This window comes from Mixophyes fleayi, chromosome 10 (genome assembly GCF_038048845.1).
Source record: "Mixophyes fleayi isolate aMixFle1 chromosome 10, aMixFle1.hap1, whole genome shotgun sequence".
NCBI lineage: Eukaryota > Metazoa > Chordata > Amphibia > Anura > Limnodynastidae > Mixophyes > Mixophyes fleayi.
Window position 1 is genome coordinate 81,216,809 of NC_134411.1, and position 21,124 is coordinate 81,237,932.

Sequence of the window (21,124 nt, forward strand, 5' to 3'; positions counted from 1 at the left end):
AGGTTGCAGTACAATAAAGAAAACAGGTCCAAGAATGGATCCATAAGGTACAGTCATGGCCAAAAGTTTTGAGAATGATACAAGTATTGGTTTTCACAAAGTTTGCTGATTCAGTGTTTTTAGACCTTTTTGTCAGATGTTGCTATGGTATACAAGGCTTTTATTGACAATTGCATTAAGTTTATGCAAAGAGTCAATATTTGCAGTGTTGACCCTTCTTTATGAAGACCTCTGCAATTTTGGGTCCATGGCCAGGAAACTCCCCAGACCTTAACCCCATTGAGAACTTGTGGTCAATCCTCAAGAGGCGGGTGGACAAACGAAAACCCAGAAATTCTGACAAACTCCAAGCATTGATTAGGCAAGAATGGGCGGCCATCAGTCAGTATGTGGCCCCGAAGTTGATTGACACCATGCCAGGGTGAATTTCAGAGATCATCAAAAAGAAGGATCAACACTACAAATATTGACTCTTTACATAAAGTTAATACATTTTCAATAAAAGCCTTTGACACTTATGAAATGTTTCTAATTTTACTTCAGTATACCATAGCAACATCTGACAAAAAGGTCTAAAAACACTGAAGCAGCAAACTTTGTGAAAACCAATACTTGTGTCATTCTCAAAACTTTTGGCCATGACTGTACAGCACTGTGTACTAGCCCTTCAATTGAGCTTATGTCATAGACTACAACACTCTGTCTGGTGTCCTTTAGCCAAACCTTTATCCATTCCACTATGCAGGTCAAATACAAGGATTTTTAGCTTCTGAATTCATTTATTATGAGATAACATATCAAATGTCCGGTTAAAATTAGAATAAGTTGATCCCCACAGATCACTTTAGTTACCAAACCAGAAAAATCCACTAGATTTCTTTGGTATGATCTCCCAACAACAAATCTCCATTGGATCTTGTAATTTCTAAATAGCCAACAATTCTTTTTTCTGAACAAGTGATTCAATTGATTCCCTACTGTTGATGTGAGGCTTCGATCTATAGTTATTCTATATTTCGTTATATTTACGTTTGATTAATGGTGCTGAAAGCACTACTCTTACTGTAGTTATTTTAATACTCCTGGACGTATTCCATCTGGACCCACTGATTTGTCTACTTTAATTTTAGGAGTTCAGTTAGAACCTCTTCTCTAGTAAATTTTTGGGTCTACATTACAGTAGGGTGTATCTTTACCCTCTAGTGTAAGTGAGACTTTACATTTTTAACAGTAAATACAGAGCAACAATTGTTATTTAGGCCAGAGGGATTGGGGAGCCCTGCCAGGCCGTCTGCGCCATTTTTTTCGGCACAAATGATATAGTCTGTAGAAAACAGAGCAGGTATTGGAACAAGTGCGGGAGTTTGAGGGGCCAGAGGATGCGCAGTGAAGCTACTTCTGCGCGTGAAAAGGACGCAACTTCAATATCACTTTAATGCACAGTAAGAACAGAATATAAATTATATATTCAACTGCTTGATCCAAAAGGATTTTTCCAAAATGACTCACTTGTTGCACTGATGATTCCGAAAGAAAATGGTCGAGAATTGGTGGATCTACAATATCATTCCCTTAGATGTTCATTCATGTCCACTCCAGAATCCAGTAGATGTTCGTAGATGTCCACTCCAGAATCCAAGACTTCTCCCGAGCTGTCCTCCTGCACTGGAATGACCTCCCTCGCTCCATCCGTCTCTCTCCCAATCTGTGCTCCTTCAAACTGGCACTCAAAACTCACCTGTTCCTCAAAGCCTACCAACCATTCACTTAACTCCTCATCTACTCTGCTCATTCTCCCCTCTCTCCCCTGGTCCCCTTTTTCTCTCCCACTTGCATCACCGGCTCCCTTCCGTGACTGTTTTGTCCACACTCCCTTAGGATGTAAGCTCGTATGAGCAGGGCCCCTCTCCCCTCCTGTCTCCATACCTGTTCTTCTGCTCCGTCTTTACTCCATATGTCTGCCCGGAGTTTCTGAAGTATTGGTACTTTGTGTTTATTGTTCTGTATGGTTTCACCCTGTATAGTCTACTGTTAGTAGTGTGTGCGGCGCTGCGGATACCTTGTGGCGCCTAACAAATAAATGATAATAATAATAATAATAATGTCAACTGTATTTGCTGCACAAGTATAAAACATAAGTAATTAAAGTGGAGAATTGTGTTCCTGTAAGTAAAAACGCTAATAACTGACTGAAATAATGAACGCATCACTTCAGCAAAATCTCAGTTATGTGAACATCTGCTGAAACAGCGGATGGGATCTGTCGACAATCCACAGTCCTAACTCGTCCAGATCCTACAGTGATCCAAACTACTCTTCTCCTAGCTGTCCTCTTGGGATGTAGCGACAATCAGGGGTGCGCTATAGATTGTAAGTTTGCGAGCAGGGTTCTCTTACCTCTCTGTCTGTATGTATTACCCAGTATTGTCTTATTAATGTTTGTTCCCAATTGTAAAGCGCTACGGAATTTGCTGGCGCTATATAAATAAATGATGATGATGATGATGATGATGCAGTGAGGCATAGAGAGTTTTACCATATCTAACTTAATAAGCTCACTGTTTAAATGAGAGAACTGCATACACACCTGACAAAACTCAAGAATGTTGCAGAATATACAAACGCCAAACAGGCATTGCACAGCACTAACCCAGACATGATAACAATAACATTGATAACTCCACTTTTCATGTTTCCAATCTACTGATGTTTAAAAATGACTCATTTCTGTTATCGCTGCACCTACATTACAGTCGCTTCCTAAAAGGGATGATGTATTTCTTATATACCATTCACAAACCAACCACAACGAGGAGTCACTCTATTCAACTGGCTATACAAATACCAAAATGTAATTACTCTATAAACAACATCGAAATGTAATGACTTTAACACAAACAACTGCTAAACAAAATTTACAACAAGATTACAAAGTGCTCTTGATCCAAAGGGATTTTTTCAAATTGACTCACTTCTGTTCTTGTTGCACTGATGATTCCGAAAACAAACTGTCGAGAAACGGTGGATCTACAATATAATTCCCATAGATATTAATTCATGTCAACTGTATTTGTGCACAAGTATAAAACATAAGTAAATAAAGTGGAGAATTATGTTTTTAGAAACGCTAACAACTGACTGAAATATTGAACGCATCATTTCATCAAAATCATCATCATTTATTTATATAGTGCCACTAATTCCGCAGCACTGTACAGAGAACTCACTCACATCATTTCCTGCCCTATTTGGGCTTACAGTCTAAATTCCCTACACACACACACACACACACACACACACAGACTATGGTCAATTTGATAGCAGCCAATTAACCTACCAGTATGTTTTTGAAGTGTGGGAGGAAACCGGAGCACCCAGAGGAAACCCACGCAAACACAGGGAGAACATACAAACTCCACACAGATAAGGTCATGGTCGGGAATTTAACTCATGACCCCAGTGCTGTAAGGCAGAAGTGCTAACCACTGAGCCACCGTGCTGCATACTTTGGTATCAGAAACCATCATTTTTTTTTTTCAAAATCTCAGCTATGTGAATGGTAATGGTAATGTCTGGTACTGTGGAAGTGTGAAGCTGTCAAGAGTTCTGTGAAATTCACTGGATGGACCTAGTTGGCAAGGATCATGTTGAAATTTGGGATATAATTGTGTTTAAAATGATTTTAATTAAGTTCTATTCACAAACATATTTAAAAAAATATGTCAAATTTAACACGATTGCCCTTAAAATTAGAGATGAGCGCACTCGGATTTCTGAAATCCGAGCCCACCCGAACGTTGCCGATCCAAGCCCGATCCGAGACAGATCCGGGTATTCCCGCCAATTGCAAAACTGAAACCGAGGCTCTGAGTCATAATCCCACTGTCGGATCTCGCGATACTCGGATCCTATAAATTCCCCGCTAGTCGCCGCCATCTTCACTCGGGCATTGATCAGGGTAGAGGGAGGGTGTGTTAGGTGGTCCTCTGTCTTGCTATATCTCGTGCTGTTCAGTTCTGTGCTGTGCTGTGCTCTGTGTTCTGCTCAGTCCAGTGGTGCTGTGTCCTGTGCTCTGTCCTTCTGAGTTCAGTGGTGCTGCTGGGTCCTGTGCTGTGTCCTGTGCTCTGTCCTTCTAAGGGCATTGTTATTTCCCCATTGTTCCCAAGTTATAAAAAATAAAAAAAAAAGTTATAAAAAAAATAAAAAAAAAATAATTATAAAAAAAAGAAATTAAAAAAAAATATCCAAAAACAATCCTGCAGTATAAGTCCATTGGTACTGCAATATTACAAAGTTCACTGATTCAGCAGTATAAGTCCAGTGGTACTGCAATATTACAAAGTTCACTGATTCTGCAGTATAAGTCCATTGGTACTGCAATATTACAAAGTTCACTGATTCAGCAGTATAAGTCCAGTGGTACTGCAATATTACAAAGTTCACTGATTCTGCAGTATAAGTCCATTGGTACTGCTATATTACAAAGTTCACTGATTCAGCAGTATAAGTCCAGTGGTACTGCTATATTACTGCAGGCAGCTGTGCAGTGGAATTCAAACCATTTGAAGGCGGAGGTATTGTGGCCCCGGTACCAAATTGTGTACCGGGACCACTGCACTATGCAGTCCAGAAAGCTACCTCGGTGAAACGTTTTGGACTAAAAACAATATTGTGAGGTGTGAGGTGTTCAGAATAGACTGGGAATTAGTGGAAATGATTGTTATTGAATGTTATTGAGGTTAATAATAGCGTAGGAGTGAAAATAAACCAAAAAACTTGATTTTAACACTTTGTATGTTTTTTTCAAAATAAATCCGAATCCAAAACCTTAAATCCGAACCAAAACCTTTCGTCAGGTGTTTTGCAAAACAAATCCGAACCCAAAACCTCAAGCAAATCCGAATCCAAAACACAAAACACGAGACACCAAAAGTGGCCGGTGCACATCACTACTTAAAATGTCTTTTTAAACAACCGTTTTGTTTGAACAAGTAATAAAAGAAAAACTGAACTATTGCCCAAATACTGTAAGTTGTTCCACAACTGTAATGGCTGGAGATTGACCAATCTCTAGCTGACCGCTCTCTGAGCACAAAATGTATCAGCGAAGAAAGAGTTAAAACACTCCAAATTTTATTCAAAAACATTAAATGACAGCTCCCGTCCTCGGTACGTTTTAGTTTTGGTTGTCATTCTCTTTTCTTTTAAGTTCTCTGTGTTTTCAGCTAATTTTAACTCGATAAAATCAAGCCGCACGAAAAGCAAACTCTAGAATCCTCATTGTGCACGCCCGTTCTTCAATTAATTACTTTCTACAAGTCATAAAAACAGTCATTTTGCAAGAATATTCCTTCCGTTATCCTTGAATTTTGTTGTTAGGCACGGTTCATTTATTCATAATAGCCGAAAAGATCCATTACATTCTCTTTTACTGCAAATACAAATGAACTCAGTGGTAGTACCAAAAAATCGCGTCTTCCTTGGAGCAAATGTTCCGTCGTTACATCTATTTGTAAGTTTGTTTTGTGCGCTAAAGGTTCAAAGCAGGGCTGTAAAGTTGCAAAAACAAAGCTGTCAGCTGTGAAGTGCTCATGTTTATTATGGTGCAATCCCACCAAACCATCCGTAAAAAAACATTTTTTTTTTTGGAATGTATTTTATTTTATTCTTTTGATGCATTTTATGGTGTTAGAAACCTTTTTTTTTTTATTATTTTTTTTTTTTAAATCAAACTTTTCCCAACTTTATTTATACATGTTGCCTTACAACATTCGACAAAAAAAAAGCAACAATTCTAAAAAATTTGAAAAAAAATTAAGCACTTGAAAAACAGGTTGGAAAAGTGATTTAATACTTTGTTGAGTCACATTTTTTTTTAACAACATTTTATTGAAGAAGTTCAGATTCGTACATAGTAAAAACAAGTGTCAGAGAACAATGACAATTTTCAAGTGTGAAAAGCATGTACTCATAATGTTTCATGGTGCAACAGGTGAGACAGGGTAACACAATATCGGTCTCTTAATTTCAAAGTTGACAGGTGGACTCAGCAAGTAAAATCGTTCGCAATATAGTTGATCAACTGAGCGCCTCAGTTTTAAAGTATAATTTTGTCCTGGCGTCAAGAGAGCCAAAAAAAGAGAGAAAAGAGTTAGAAAGTGTTACTCACCTTGTTTCAGCTATAAAAAGATTGATACAGACCCAGGGCGCGGGGAGACCAGATAGAGGGCATACCAGGGCCACCTTAACAACATTATGGGCCCCCGGGCAAAGAGGTGCAGAGGGGCCCCTACCTCTATATATGTGTATCATTATATATATATATATATATATATATATATATACAGAGATAGATAGATAGATAGATAGATAGATAGAGATAGATAGATAGATAGATAGATATTTGCAGGATTATTTATTTTACTTAAGAGCCCTGTCTATGGGGCCCCCTTGCCTGTGGGGCACCCGGGCACCTGCCCATCGTGCCCAATGGAAAAGATGGCCCTGGGGCATACATAGGCCCCCTAAAGGGGAATTGGAGGATCTTGTAGAAATTCTCTAGTTTCATACCAGCCCGTATGACGGCAACATTAGAAACAATCATTTTGTATAATGCCGGTAGGTGAAGCTCTTTGTGTGAGTTCTGATCATGGTTTGAATAGATGTTGCCTAATTTATAACATCCGGTAATGCTCATAAGATGCCATATTTGTTCATCATATGGCCTACCAGCAAAACTGGGGCTTATTTTAGTCTTCCCAAGCCTATAGAAATAAGCTGTGTATTCTGCAGAAGATTTTCATAATCGGTTGGTCCTTTTGGTGAGAATATTTTCAGACTTGGTAGATCCTTTTGGTGGACATATGCATGTAAGCTTTGCAATGTTGGGATGTAGAACACTTGTGCTCTGGCCTCTCATTCTTCATACACGGAAGGTTCTTTGCTCAGTCAACAATAATGACATGGAGTGCAGCTACATGTGACCTTGGACAAGATCAAAAACAGATAATGCTTTCAGGCAGCATGGCTGATGGTAAGAAGTCTTCTCTGGCAGTGTCTTCATGTTTCTGCATGCTCCGGCTCATTGGGTCTATTGCACAAGCACAACTTGCAGTACCAATGTTTGTGCTGTAAATTACAATTATTTTTTTTTACGAGTTTATGGGATGTGAATTAAGGGCCTCATTTAGAGTTGAACATAAAAATGCAACTTGTGTCTAAATGCAAAAATGGCTGTATTTTGCGTCCCACATATCTTATGATACAGTACGTGGAACTCTAAATCGCCATCATCATCGTCAACACAGAAATCTACACCATGCCTATGGGATGTACAAAGATATGCCTGCTAAAAGCTAGCTATCTGCAAGGTATCTCATACTTGTCAACTTTGGCAAGGACTGCTCTGGGAGACCAGGGGGAGGTGGGCGTGTTGGGGGCTGGGCCCAGTGGGTTGTGTAATATGGCCCGGCCCCTAAACATCAATCACATTTTCTTACCAATTACAGCAGGGGGTGGGGCCACGATGACGCGGTGATTCGCGTCCTAAGCCCTACCCCCCGACACTTTACTATTGAGGTGGTTAAGAACCGGGAGGTTGCCCTGCTTTCCCGGGAGTCCAGGAGGACTCGCAGAAATTCGGGAGTCTCCTGGACTTTCCAGGAGAATAGGCAACTATGAGATATCTGTAAGTCAACATCAGATGCACCTCTAAGGGACCTGGTTGACTTGCATCTGCATGACCCTGCTATATTGAAATTACATGTGCAAGGGACCGCAAGCGCAAGACAAAATATGGATGCAATTTGTGTACTGAGGCACGTGCAAGCGCCACTAGGGGTTAACATGAAAATGAGAGCGCACAGAAACATATAATCAGATTTTTTCAGACACCAGTAGTGCTGTAATTTTCCAATTAACATAATTAAATCCCATGTTAAGTATGTCATTTGAAACAAGAAAAATATGTTATTTTAAATATGTGAGCCAGATTGTTACCTGCTGTAAGTGTGTGGAATGTAGACTCATGGGCAGATCTACTGGAAAATGGATAATGTGTTTAATTACAACTCACTCAAACTTCTATCTCACCGCTCATTGATGGTAATCATGCTGAAAACGCTTATAATCCCTGACTAATGGGACATGGCAGAGATTTATAAGATGTCTGATGCTTTGTGACTAGGATTTGGTGAGTGTAAAGAGAGCTTCCCTGTGGATACAAATAATATATTTCCTCTAAATACTGTCTTTCTTTAAAATATAACTTACAACATCCCCTGTAGGCTCTTAGATTTAACTCGGAGGGTCCTAGTTATAAAAATGTGATAGGTTAGATCTGCTGATTTAAAAACAAAAAAAACAGTTCCAAGAGCGTTGCCAACCTATCAATGTGTTTGTCAGTACAGCAGCCAGTGTCATATTAGTCACCTAGACCCGTGTTGGCTAACCTGTGACACTCCAGGTGTTGTGAAACTACAAATCCCAGCATGCTTTGCCAATATATAGCAGCTTATTGCTGGAAGGGTATGCTGGGACTTGTAGTTTCACAACACCTGGAGTGTCACAGGTTAGCCAACACTGACCTAGACTATAATACAGGGTCTAGTTTCCTGTGGTATATTAAATAATGACTGCACACATGTAATAATACACTGAGACCAGGGGGTATATTTACTAAACTGCGGGTTTGAAAAAGTGGAGATGTTGCCTATAGCAACCAATCAGATTCTAGTTATCATTTATTTAGTACATTCTACAAAATGACAGCTAGAATCTGATTGGTTGCTATAGGCAACATCTCCACTTTTTCAGACCCGTAGTTTAGTAAATGTACTCCCAGGGGGGCTGCAAAGGCTGTGGCTTGGTCATTTAAACAGCATACAAACAGAAAGTAAAGTGAGACTTCTGTTACAACTAGAGATGGTCACTGACCCCCGTGTTTTGGTTTTGTTTTTGTTTTTGGATCTGGATTATCTTCGTGTTTTGGTTTTGGTTTTGCAAAACCGCCATTGCGTGTTTTGGTTTTAGTTTTGGTTTTGTTTGGTTTTGTTTTGCTATTTTGTTGGAAAATCAATTTTTTTGGGCATAAAGTAACCAAATTTAGTGCTCCACCTGTTTCTTGGATAAGTAAGGTAATTCTAAAGCTAATACATTAGGAAGAAAACAGTTTAATCCCTGGTAGGCCATCCTTAATTCTGCACATGAACCTGATTGTCTTCCTCTCCATTTTAGCCTATTGGCAATGCAGCCATCGTCTTTGAGTGTATATTACACCCTACACTTCTAGTTAAATATCTAAAGAAATGGACAAAGGCAGTTTGGTTTCTGTCTGCATCAGCCCCCCCCCCCCCATCCACTTGTAGTAAAATAGAACAAAAGCAGCCTGCATAGACTGTAGAGCTAGAAATTTGAATATACAAAGAAATGGACAAAGGCAATTTGGTATCTGTCTGCTTCATAATCATCAACATCCTCATTAGCGCCCTCGTCACCTACACAAATCTCCCCCTCATCCTCTTCTGATTCCAAAGTGTCATCCTCACTTGGTGTATCACCGGCTATACTCGGGCTGTTCAGGCACACATCAGCAGAACTGCTGAAAGGGCCCCTCTTTATGGGTACACTAACAGAATGCTCACGATTAGACATCCCACTGTTGGATGGACTCTCCACAGGGATTGGTGTCATATCTGATTCAGAGCAAACATTATCCTCTAATGCCTTACTGTTATCTTGCAGCTCGGCTTTGACGCGTAACAGTAGTTGTGCATCACTTGTAGGCTCGGTAACATTTTTGGATCTGCCACTAATAGCCAAAGGTGAAGGCCTCATTCTCTCTTTGCCACTGCGTGTGTAGAATGGCATGTTGGCAATTTTTTTTTTTTTATCGGCAGTTAACTTTTCCTCAGTTACACTTCTTTTTCGCTTCAACAGGGTAAATTTTTTTTTGGTGTGTGTTTTTTGGGCTGATTTCAAAAGACGGTGTAGTTTGACATCGCCTTGCCCAGATGACGTACTGGGAACACTACCATCAGGACTGGTGACAGAACCTGGTTGCTCATTTTGCTCATATATGGACTGCTTTGAATCCATTCTGAGCCCAAAGCAATTGTAGTGCTACAAATTGTTTTTGACACTGCTGCAAAATAGTACTTTTTTCACAGCCAGATACATTTCTGCAAAAGAATGGGGGACACCCCAAAAACAAATGGCAGTGCTACATCTACACCCTACATCTCCTCCCTCCTGTAGGGTGCCACTGCACCCTACATCTCCTCCCTCCTCTCAACTCATGCTCCATCCCGCCCTCTCCGATCGGCCAATGACCGTCGCCTCTCTTCCCCCCTGATCACCTCCTCCCACGCGCGTATCCAAGACTTCGCCCGCGCTGCTCCCCTCCACTGGAACAAGCTCCCTCCCTCCATCAGAACTTCCCCTAATCTGTCCAGTTTCAAACGGGCTTTAAAAACCCACCTATTTCTTAAAGCTTTCCAGTCTCCCACTTAACTTCCTACCTTTTCTTCCGACTCTTCCACTTCATTCCCCTTCCCTTATCCTTATCCTCCGTTCCTCCTTCTCTCCCCTGTGTCTCTCTGTCAGTCTACCCCACCCCTTAGATTGTACGCTCCTTTGAGCAGGGTCTTCTCTCCTCCTGTCTCCACCACTTTTAACTCTGCTCACCAGCTACCTAGCCTTCCTCCTCGATGACCCCCTTCCCCCGTCCCCTCTCGCTCCCTCCTCTTCCCCCTGGGGGTCTCCCTCTTTTCCGTGCCCTCCTCCCTAGGTGCCGCTGTTGGCGGACCTACCCCTCTCCCCTCCCCACCTCTCTAGCTGTACCCTGAGCTCACTGAGTTACTGTGATTATTGTTTACTGTTCTGTGCTGTCTCACCTCGTTTTGTAATTTTGTTTGTCCCTGTAAGGCGCTACGGACACCTAGTGGCGCCCTATAAATAAAAATTAATAATAATAATAATAATAATAATAATAATAATAAATATATTTTTTTTACACTGCTGCAAAATAGGACTTTTTTTTACAGCCAGATAAATTTCTGCAAAAGAATGGGGAACACCCCAACAGCACTTGGAGTGCCAGAAACTAAACAAAAAGCTTCCTCTCTTCTCCTCTCTCCTCTTACTGCTGTAACAACTGGTATTAAGCTTTCAATGGTATTGAATACAATCAATCACTGTCCCTGCGCTGATATAGCCAGTGTGACCTCACCCTGCTTTCTCCCTCTGTCAAATGGCGATGGATTGCTGTGGACGCTGGTATTTATGCTTTTCAAATCTCGCGAGATCCGAGCTCAGAAAAACGAATACGTCACAATGACGTTTTGTTCGAAACTGAACGGGCGGGAGAGTACCGATCCTGCTCGGCTCGTTACTCGGATACCCTAAATTCGGTAGGATTCGGATCTCGGGGAACCGAGTCCACCCATCTCTAGTTACAACATAGCAAATTCAACAGAACAGTGTACAACTAGCACAACAGATATTCAACAGGAGAATGACTGCAGTCTGCCGATTCAACATTCACATATCGAACATTTCCAAAATCTTAAAATTAGTTGCTCGATCCGTTGCCAATTTTCTTAAAGTTACATTACACTACTGGTTGGGTTATGCCATAGGAAACTGAGTTTGGGGGGGGGGGTTCTCATTCTTTATTATTTTTAGTGCACATATCAAATTTTGCTTTTGGATTGCTCCAGGTTCTATTATATTCATTTATTTATATAGCACCACCATATTGCATAGATCTTTGCAGATAATATTTTAATACATCACATCAGGCTCTGTCTCATTGGACCTTATAGTCTACCACACAAACACACACACAACATGGTTCCTTAGTCAGTTTCCAATTATCCTACCAGTATGTTGCTTTCAAGCCATCCCCTTATCCAGATCAGGGGAACACAAGATGCCAAGGAAGCGCCCTAAGTGATTATAGTCTGCAAAACAGGGCTTGTTTTGTAAGCGCATAACTTTATTAGCCCTGTTAATACATGTTTACATTTTTACCATACATTTGATCCATGTGGGATTCTAGTAATATCTCTCCTAGTGCATACATGCCAACTTTTAAGATTTCTCCCCTGGGAGATTCGGGGGAGATTGCGCGTCACCATAGCCCCGCCCTAGCTATAAAAAGTCGAAACTCACGGCATTAAATGGAGGGGGCGGGGACTAATGACACCATTAATTCCCGCCCCCTCCATTCAATGTCGTGATTTTCTGCAAATGCGGGAGCTTTGCCTACTCTTCCGGGAGCCTCCTGGGAATTCCGGGAGAGCAGGCAAGTATGTCCTAGTGCCCATCCGTTTTCCTTGATTTAGCAATTCCCCAGCGGTGTGGCATTGACATTCAATATCACAGGACAGTGCAGCTGGAATCGTGGTTTTCCTGTCTCGATTATTGGACAAGATAATCACCCATTTAGTGGACTAGATTTGGACCAACATCTACATTTATTTCTGCTGTTGTGGAAAGAGGTAATTTATACCACTGTTTATTGTAATTCGCGCAGAGGTTTAAGCAAACAGCGCATGAGAAAGTGTAAGGCCGATGAATGGAAAGTAACTCTACACATGACCGTCTGGGGAATAGTGTAAATGTATTCACAATAGATCAGCTTTAACTTTGATAAACGGCTCTCCTATTCACTTTAATTGTTCCCACATAGTATTACAGCAAACCAATCTAATTTTAAATCCAATTAAATAAAAAAAAAAAACAGCCCTGAATTGACTTTACTCTGTAAAGCCTCATCAATTTCTATTAAGGATAGGGATATCCCCTCACCATTATTTAAACATCGTACACTTCTGAAATTTTGTATGCTTAGTTTGTAAAGCATTCAATGTAGAACAGACCTGCTACGTCCTTTCTAGGGATATTCCTGGTTACTTTACCTATAATCAGTGGTTGAAGAGCTGCGAGTGTAAGGAGTGCAGCTAGTACTGGCCATGGAGGTGATGAGAGCTCTACCTCCAAGACACTGAACCCCCCCAAGCCAACAAAACACCCCCAAGGAGTGTTTTGTTGCTCTGAAAAGGAGAGTCATCTTCTGAGCATTCCATGCAGAGTTTGCATATGTTCAGAAGAGGTCCACTGTCTGTATTTTTCATAGCAGAGTGGGGGGTCCTAGGAGCCTACATCAGTATCGCCGGGCCCCAACCCAAGCCTTGCTATGGGGCTCGGTGATGCACTCTTTTTCCCCTGCCCATAATCAGTTCTGCAATTTGATATTTTGCACATATATTTCATTTTGTGTACAAGTCTCCCATAATTATGAAATTAATAAAATGAGGCACCCACCGGACCTGGAGCTTGCTACAGTCATAAAGCCATCCAATACTCCCTGTTAGATGTCATATAAAGTTATCAGACCTTATGTCTCATTGCCTGTTAATGTAGGTTCATCAGTAGATTAAATTATGCAAAAACAAGCAGTAAAAGTTAAAGATTTTCTGTGAAGTAAATGGGACTGTCCTTGGTAAGCTGGAATACATGGGAACCGTATTAGAGAATTCTTACAGACAGAACTATATACACTTGGAGTTAATCATGGTGTTATATACATTACAAAATAAATTACAGTGCAGAAAAGTGTCACAGCAGTCAAGGCCTGATTCATTACTAAGCACAAAGCGAACGCAATGTGCGTTTTTTTTTAAAACGCAAGTACATCGGGTACACCTACATCCGTATTCAAGCCTAAGGGGTATATTTACTAAATTGCGGGTTTGAAAAAGTGGAGATGTTGCCTATAGCAACCAATCAGATTCTAGGTTTCATTTATTTAGTGCATTCTACAAAATGATAGCTAAAATCTGATTGATTGCCATAGGCAACATCTCCACGTTTTCAAACCTGCAGTTTAGTAAATAAACCCTTAGGTCCTCTCTGCTCTAACAGACAGTACACTGTAGGATACATCCAATACAAATCTGGAATACCAAGTCACTAAAGAACACACAGATAAAAGTAAAAACTAGTCAATTAATGTCACCTGTTAATAATATAGTCATGACAAAACATTAAACGCTAAACAAAAACTTTTTTTTCCATAAAATACATTTAATATGTAATTAGTGTCTACTGTAAATAAAATAGATTTTTACAGTTGTTCCTGATTGCAAACACATGTTCTAGCATGTAAACTATCATCACTAGAGAGCGGCACTTAGACTAGACCTTTAGCGGGTGCAAGTGTACAACTGAAAATCCTGTACCCTACAGATGCCCAAGGCTTTGAACAGACACTGCTGCATGCATTTGAGCTTGGCACGTCCTTATTGTACAGTCCCCTCCCCATTCCCTTCCTGAAGTCGTAGGCTGTAGTAAGGGTCCTTTGTGCTCAGAGATGAATGGACCATTGCTGCGTTCTATGGTGTATGGTTCGGCACTGGGCAAGCGCAGAGTAATTGTGAACATTATCTGCAATATATCTCCAGCTGAGCGTCTTAATGAGTGAGGTCCTAGGTCTTCAACTTCACTGCGTGGTTCACACCACCATAGAGATCCTCTCCCAATGGAATATCCACAAGAACAACTGAAAGAATAACCTGGGTTCCAGCAAACCCAACTCCTAAGACATATCTCTCCTAACTGGACTGTTATGGAGTGACATGGAATGCTAAGACAATTGACTTTATATACCCAAATAATACACGTCTAGAGTTTTCGGTTGGGTAGTGGATGAGACTAGGGCTAGATTTACTAAACTGCGGGTTTAGAAAAGTGGAGATGTTGCCTATAGCAACCAATCAGATCTTAGCTTTCATTTATTTAGTGCATTCTGCAAAATGACAGCTAGAATCTGATTGGTTGCTATAGGCAACATCTCCACTTTTCCAAACCCGCAGTTTAGTAAATATACCCCTAGGAGTTAAAAGCTCTACACATGCGCTCAATCTTAGAGGCTTTTCCCATGTGCATAAACATGTTCCTTCTTAAGAAATTTTCATTGCAATACTCCAAAAGCAAAATTGCCTTTGTTGAAACAGTTAAACATTTCCACATTACAACTAATATGCATCTGACAATCCAATTGAGGATGCAGTTTTTTCAACCCCTGTCCTTGTAAGACTACAACTTCATGTGCAGTATACAAGTGCCGGCTTAAATGACAGAATTTAGTGGAACATTTGTAAAATATTCATGGGTGGATCAAACTGTTAACAGAAGAAGGACTTGGGCCACTAACATCAGTTAGTCCTCCAGGCCAAACATGTCCAACCTCCGCATGATCATAAACCAGTACATAATGCTCTGGGCTATTCATGTGCTTTTAACCCCTGCTGAGCCTGGTAGCAGCCACATACCTCACACCATTGGTAGTTACACCCTTATCAGGGTATAATGTATCAGGGGGGGAACTAGGAATAAAGGGGTCCCATGGCAACATAATAATAATAATACAGTAGAACTGACCATTCTCCTTTGTTCTGTGTAATCAAAGGAGTCGATTAATTTTGCACTGTTGAATATTATAATCACTATAGAACGATCTGGTGCCTAAGACAACGGAAGATCCTGAGTGATATGGAAGATATTTTTTCTGGCCTTTAAAGACTTTACACACCCCAAAATGCAGTGCATGGTTTAAAAAAGATGTGTTCCTATCTGTTTCCTTGTCACCATGTGGATTCTGTGTTTTGCAGAACTGAGTAGTGTGCCCAGTCTATATAATCAAGCTACCCTTTCCTCAAGGAAGGAGCTTTTTCTGCTTCCACTCACCACCTTAAATGGGCAACAAAAATATCCCGGCCTAATTTTGTGCAAGGCTTCATTTATAAGCCCTGCTTGGGTATCACTGTTACCCCACAGCCACAGGTAACTTATCTTTGCTAATACAAGACTAATCAGAGAAGTCTATTTTATCAACCATGCCATAACAGTGATACTCCCAACAGAGTTTCTCACTAAACCACTGGCCAATGGGGGATAGAGGGTATAGAGGGGATAGAACGTTTTTAACGCTGAAAGTGTAGGAAATTCTTAGGTGTTTTCATTCCCACTAAGCAACTTCGGGAAGACATGAATCCAAACTGCTGTAATTGCTCCTCTTAAATGCCCGCTTTATTACTTAGATATGTTGGTGTTCTTTATTTAGCACAAATAAACTATTTAAAATAATTCTTTATCTGTTCAAAACTAAAAAAAAAAAGGATAACATTCTTGAATAGTAAGAGAGAGATAGAAACTAATTATGCCTAAATCCCCTTAAAGCAAACCACTGGCGGATGCAGAGGGGGTCAATCTGGGCAATCCCCCCCCAGCAGCAATCTTCATCTCATTAAATTGCTGTGGAGAGGTCCGATCATCAGCGAAAAGGGGGCAGGACCAACCTACCAGAGTGGAGGAGGGCTGTGGCTATGCAAAATTGCCCCTCTCCCTAAAAAAAAGTCTGGGTCTGCCTCTGAAGGAAACTATATCTATCATCTTCCAGGGGTGGTCCTATCATACAGGATTGTGGTGATGACTAAGTGAATGTTTGCTAGTTGCACCAGGGGCATTGGACAATTGTGTCCCATTTTTACTTTATTTGGGAATGTTGAGAGTCATGTCATCACAACTCAACTGGTTTTGGCTTTTGCCCATTTAACAAATTCAGCAAAGGTAAAATAAAGTGGTTGTTTTTTGTCCATGTGTAGTTACACCAGGTGCATTTAGATATAACATTCTCCATTGGTGCTATTTTTACAAAGTCAATGGACATGTGCTTATTTTTATGTAATAGGTTTAGTTCTTATTGCAGAATACTTCCACCCTTCCATCCTTCCCTTGTAGTCATCTGTAAATCCCACTGTATTACATATGACTTAATCATGAAATCATTGCACCAAGTTCTGGATAGACCTCTTTGGGCCGACTGTATTCTAAGCTCTGCGCTCTCAGTCAGGCTGCAGACATAGTTTGTTTACATTACAGGAGATTGTGACCACACTGTATTTTTCCCCTATTGGTTTGTTTGTTTAGTGCCTCTGTGGCTTTGGTCAGTGGTGGTTGGGATCACGATGTGATGATCCTAGTTATATACAAGGCTGTTTCCACATGATCAGGATATCCTTTTGCTACAAGACAGGATGAGGTGATCAGTTTCATCTCTGTGGTCAAGCATCCAATCTCCAAAATGGCCCTCGGTCAACCACAAAAGTGTCTGGTTTACAAGTCTCAAAAGACTTTGGTCACTCGGCAGAGCTTTGGCCATTGCCTTATTTCGGTTCATTTGTCCTAATTTGTCTCTGTCAGAGCTTGCAATACTATTTTACAAAAGCGACTGGTACACTTCTAAACTGCAGATGTTTTGCAAACTTATATCTGCTTATATCACAGTGACTTGCCAGAACTTTTGGGTAGCTATATTACTGTGGTTTCTAAACTTTAATATAGTAGCACGGGGATTTGATTGTCAAGTCTTGGTTCAAAACGTGCAGATCAGTCTGCAACATATCTTATTCCCGGAGCCTAATTTGTGATGCCGAGTTCCTCAAAGAAACAATCTCAGGTCTTATTGTACTGTACAGGTAATGAAAATAGACTGCTATATAGAGCTCTGTGTAACAGTGACCATTGTTTCCTTTGTTGGACCTGGGAATAAAGTTTTATTGTCAACAACAGGTGTTTGTTCATTTGGGTTAGGACCTATGGAAATACTGGAGGGCAGATTATCAGATAAAAAGTGGATTCTAGAGCAGATGTGTACTGCAGTGACTCAGAGGTAATCATTGTTATAAGGCAGTGATGGCCCTCTAGGTCTTCACCAGCTCTTTCATGCTTTGATTTCAGATTTGTTTGTGATAATTTGTAACATTTGTTTATCTTACAATAAAATTCCTGTTGATATGTTATTACACATAGGCAGGGCCGCCATCAGGGGGGTACGGCCAGTACTGTTGTGAGGGGCCCCGGAGAGACCTCTCTGTCTGTCCGGTCTCCCTGGACTGTCCAGGCCCCTCAGTCTGACTGATCGTGCTGCCCCTTCTTTCCGCGATGCTGCAGCTCCGCCTCCCAGGCACTGATAGGCTGGGAGCGCCGCGTGGTGACATCATCACTGAGCGCCGCACTCCCAGTGTATTAGTGACCAGGAGCTGCAGCATCGCCGAGGAGACAATAAGTTTATTAGGTATTCATTTTATAGGAGAGAGGTGGATAGAAGAGGGGACATTAACTGTGTATGGGGGATAGGGAGAGGAGGACATTAACTGTGATTAGGGGGAAGAGGAGGACATTAACTGTGATTGGGGGGGAGAGGGGGACATTTTCTTTTAGGAAGAGGGAAGCCTTTAGCATGATCAAGGAGTAGGGGGAATGTACTGTGATGAGGGATAGGGGGCGTATTTAGGGCGATGAGGGAGGGGGGCCCATGTATGGGGGAGGGGGGCCCTGCCAGATTAATTGGTACTGGGACCCACAGTTTCTGATGTAAGCCCTGCAGATAGGTGTCTCTTTCTATAGTAAAATGTATTCTTTTAACTTACCACTTCATCATCATCATCATCATCAACATTTATTTATATAGCGCCAGCAAATTCCGTAGCGCTTTACAATTGGGAACAAACATTAATAAGACAATACTGGGTAATACATACAGACAGAGAGGTAAGAGAACCCTGCTCGCAGGCTTACAATCTATAGGACAATGGGAGTTTGAAACACAAGGGCATGTGCTACATCATATTGCACAATGGACCAGCCAGACTGCAAAGGTAAAAGTACTGAGTGGGCTGTGTGTGTTGCAATACCACTGAGATGAAGGGTAGTGTGTAGCACCTTAGAAGGTTGAAGGGCTACACTAGGTAGCCCCTAAAGTGTATCAGTTTGCCTGACACTGTAATAAGGTAAGCTAGAGGCGGGGGAATAAACAGGCAAAGCATTCAGAGGTAAGCTAAGTGCACACTACAGGTTTTTCGCCCAAGTACGGTGCCAATCACACGATAAACGACTGTTAGGTCTGATATCTCATTAGTGTGTACGCTCCCATGATAACGTTTTATCGCACCGAGGCACATCGTATCATTAGATTGGATTTTATAAACTGACTAAAAATCACTATCAACGATGGAACGATTTTGGGTACATTCTGAAGTGTGTTTGCACCCATGATCAGCAGTGTCTATAGATCTCTATGGAGTTAGTGGCGGTATAGAGATAGCTGATGATGATGAATTTACAGAGTCACCATCTTTTCAGCCGATGGTTATGACAGATGAAGAGCACAGATCTGATGGTGAATCCTGTAAAACGTGTACAGTGTGTACACAGGAATCGGCTGCTGGTCGGGACTTTCAGTCGTTGGTAAAATCGTTAATCATATCACACTGGGAGAAATTTTCTATAGTGTGTATCCAGCTTTAGACAATGCTTAGGGCTAGATTTGCTAAGCTGCGGGTTTGAAAAAGTGGGGATGTTGCCTATAGCAACCAATCAGATTCTAGCTTTCATTTATTTAGTACCTTCTACAAAATGACAGCTAGAATCTGATCGGTTGCTATAGGCAACATCCCCACTTTTTCAAACCCGCAGCTTAGTAAATCTAGTCCTTAGACTTTGTTCAAAATCCCAATTCTGAACTCTGTTCAAGCTGGTATGTCTTCTCACTGGTTCACCATTAAAGACACACTAACTCATAATAGATTAGGAAAAGGAGACAACAATAGGTATACTGAGGAAAATGTAAGCTTATGATAGGGGCTCACCTGTATGGTCAATTATAATAATATTCTGTAGATATCCAGAGTTCAAGTCACAGCAGTGAAAGGTCATCACAATTTGATGCCTGTACAATTCTAGTCATGAGAACCTCTGAATCCAGGCTGGTTCTGTCTGTTTCTGCTGTAGTAGAAGAGTTACTGGCACTGACCTGACCCACAGCATCACTCACACAGAAATGTAAATGGGATAATCCATTTAAGATGGTTTTCAGCTGGCATGGCATTTAATTTAAATGTATGTAAAAGCATAAATAATCAGTGAGCGCACTAAGTTCAAATTATTGTGGGTCCCAAGGACCCATCATTTTAAATATTTGGGGTCCTACTTCACTTCTGGGCCCCTTTATAATTGACCCAGTATACATAATACACAGTATATATGGGGATGGTATAGCAGTAATGTCACCACTGTATCCAGTGACACTGACTATATACACAGACAGTACAGTGATGTCACCCCCGTGTAGCACACAGCCTGCACCGCGCTGTCTAACACATCGGTTGTTCTTGGAATACATTTTTTATTAAGTCTCATGTGTTTATCATGCAAAAAATCCGCATGTAAACTGCATAGGTGCAGGCTTACAGTTAGGCTGCTGTACGCTCACTTTGAGCACCAATCAGTCACTTGCTGAACACACCGCAGAACGGAAGTTAACCAGGACTGTTTGTCCTCTATGAATAAGTACACCGCAGCCAGTGGGGCAGCTGGGATACAGGTAAATGGTAAGAAGGACAGAAGACTCTGCCATCGGCTGATACTCTCCACCCAGAGGTGGAATAAGGCTCTGGGGGGCCCAGGGCTCTTAAGACAGAGGGCCCATATGTAATATGGCTATCATTTTAGACAAACTCAGGGGCAATACTGCCTGCACTACTGTTAGGTGCACGCAGCTCTCCCTTCATGACCAGAGCAGTGTGAAGCAAGACATGCCTGCCATCTGTCCTTGCAGTCGGATCAAATCCTGACTAAGCGGGACACTCTCCCAAATTGAGGACTGCTGCATCAGGTTCAAGAGTGTTGTCAGACTGACCTGCGCTCTTCTACCTGTTCTTGCAGCTTTCACTACCTGCGGCTGCTGCTGTCTGATTAGCTCAGTTGCTACTTGTCTGGATCCTGGAATCTTGGTGCCCTGTTTGGAAAAAAGACAGATACAACAAATTTAGAAAGTCCCTACCAGCCCCGGTGTTAATCAATAGCACCCACATTTAATTATTAGGCATCCCACCCTGCAACCACTCACAATTATTATTTTGTTTGGTTTTGTTTTGCTATTTTTGAAAAAAATACAATTTTTTTGGTCTAAAATAACCTAATTTAGTGCTCCACCAGTTTCTTAGATAAGTGAGGAAATTCTAAAGCTAATAAATTATGAAAAAAACAGTTTAATCCCTGG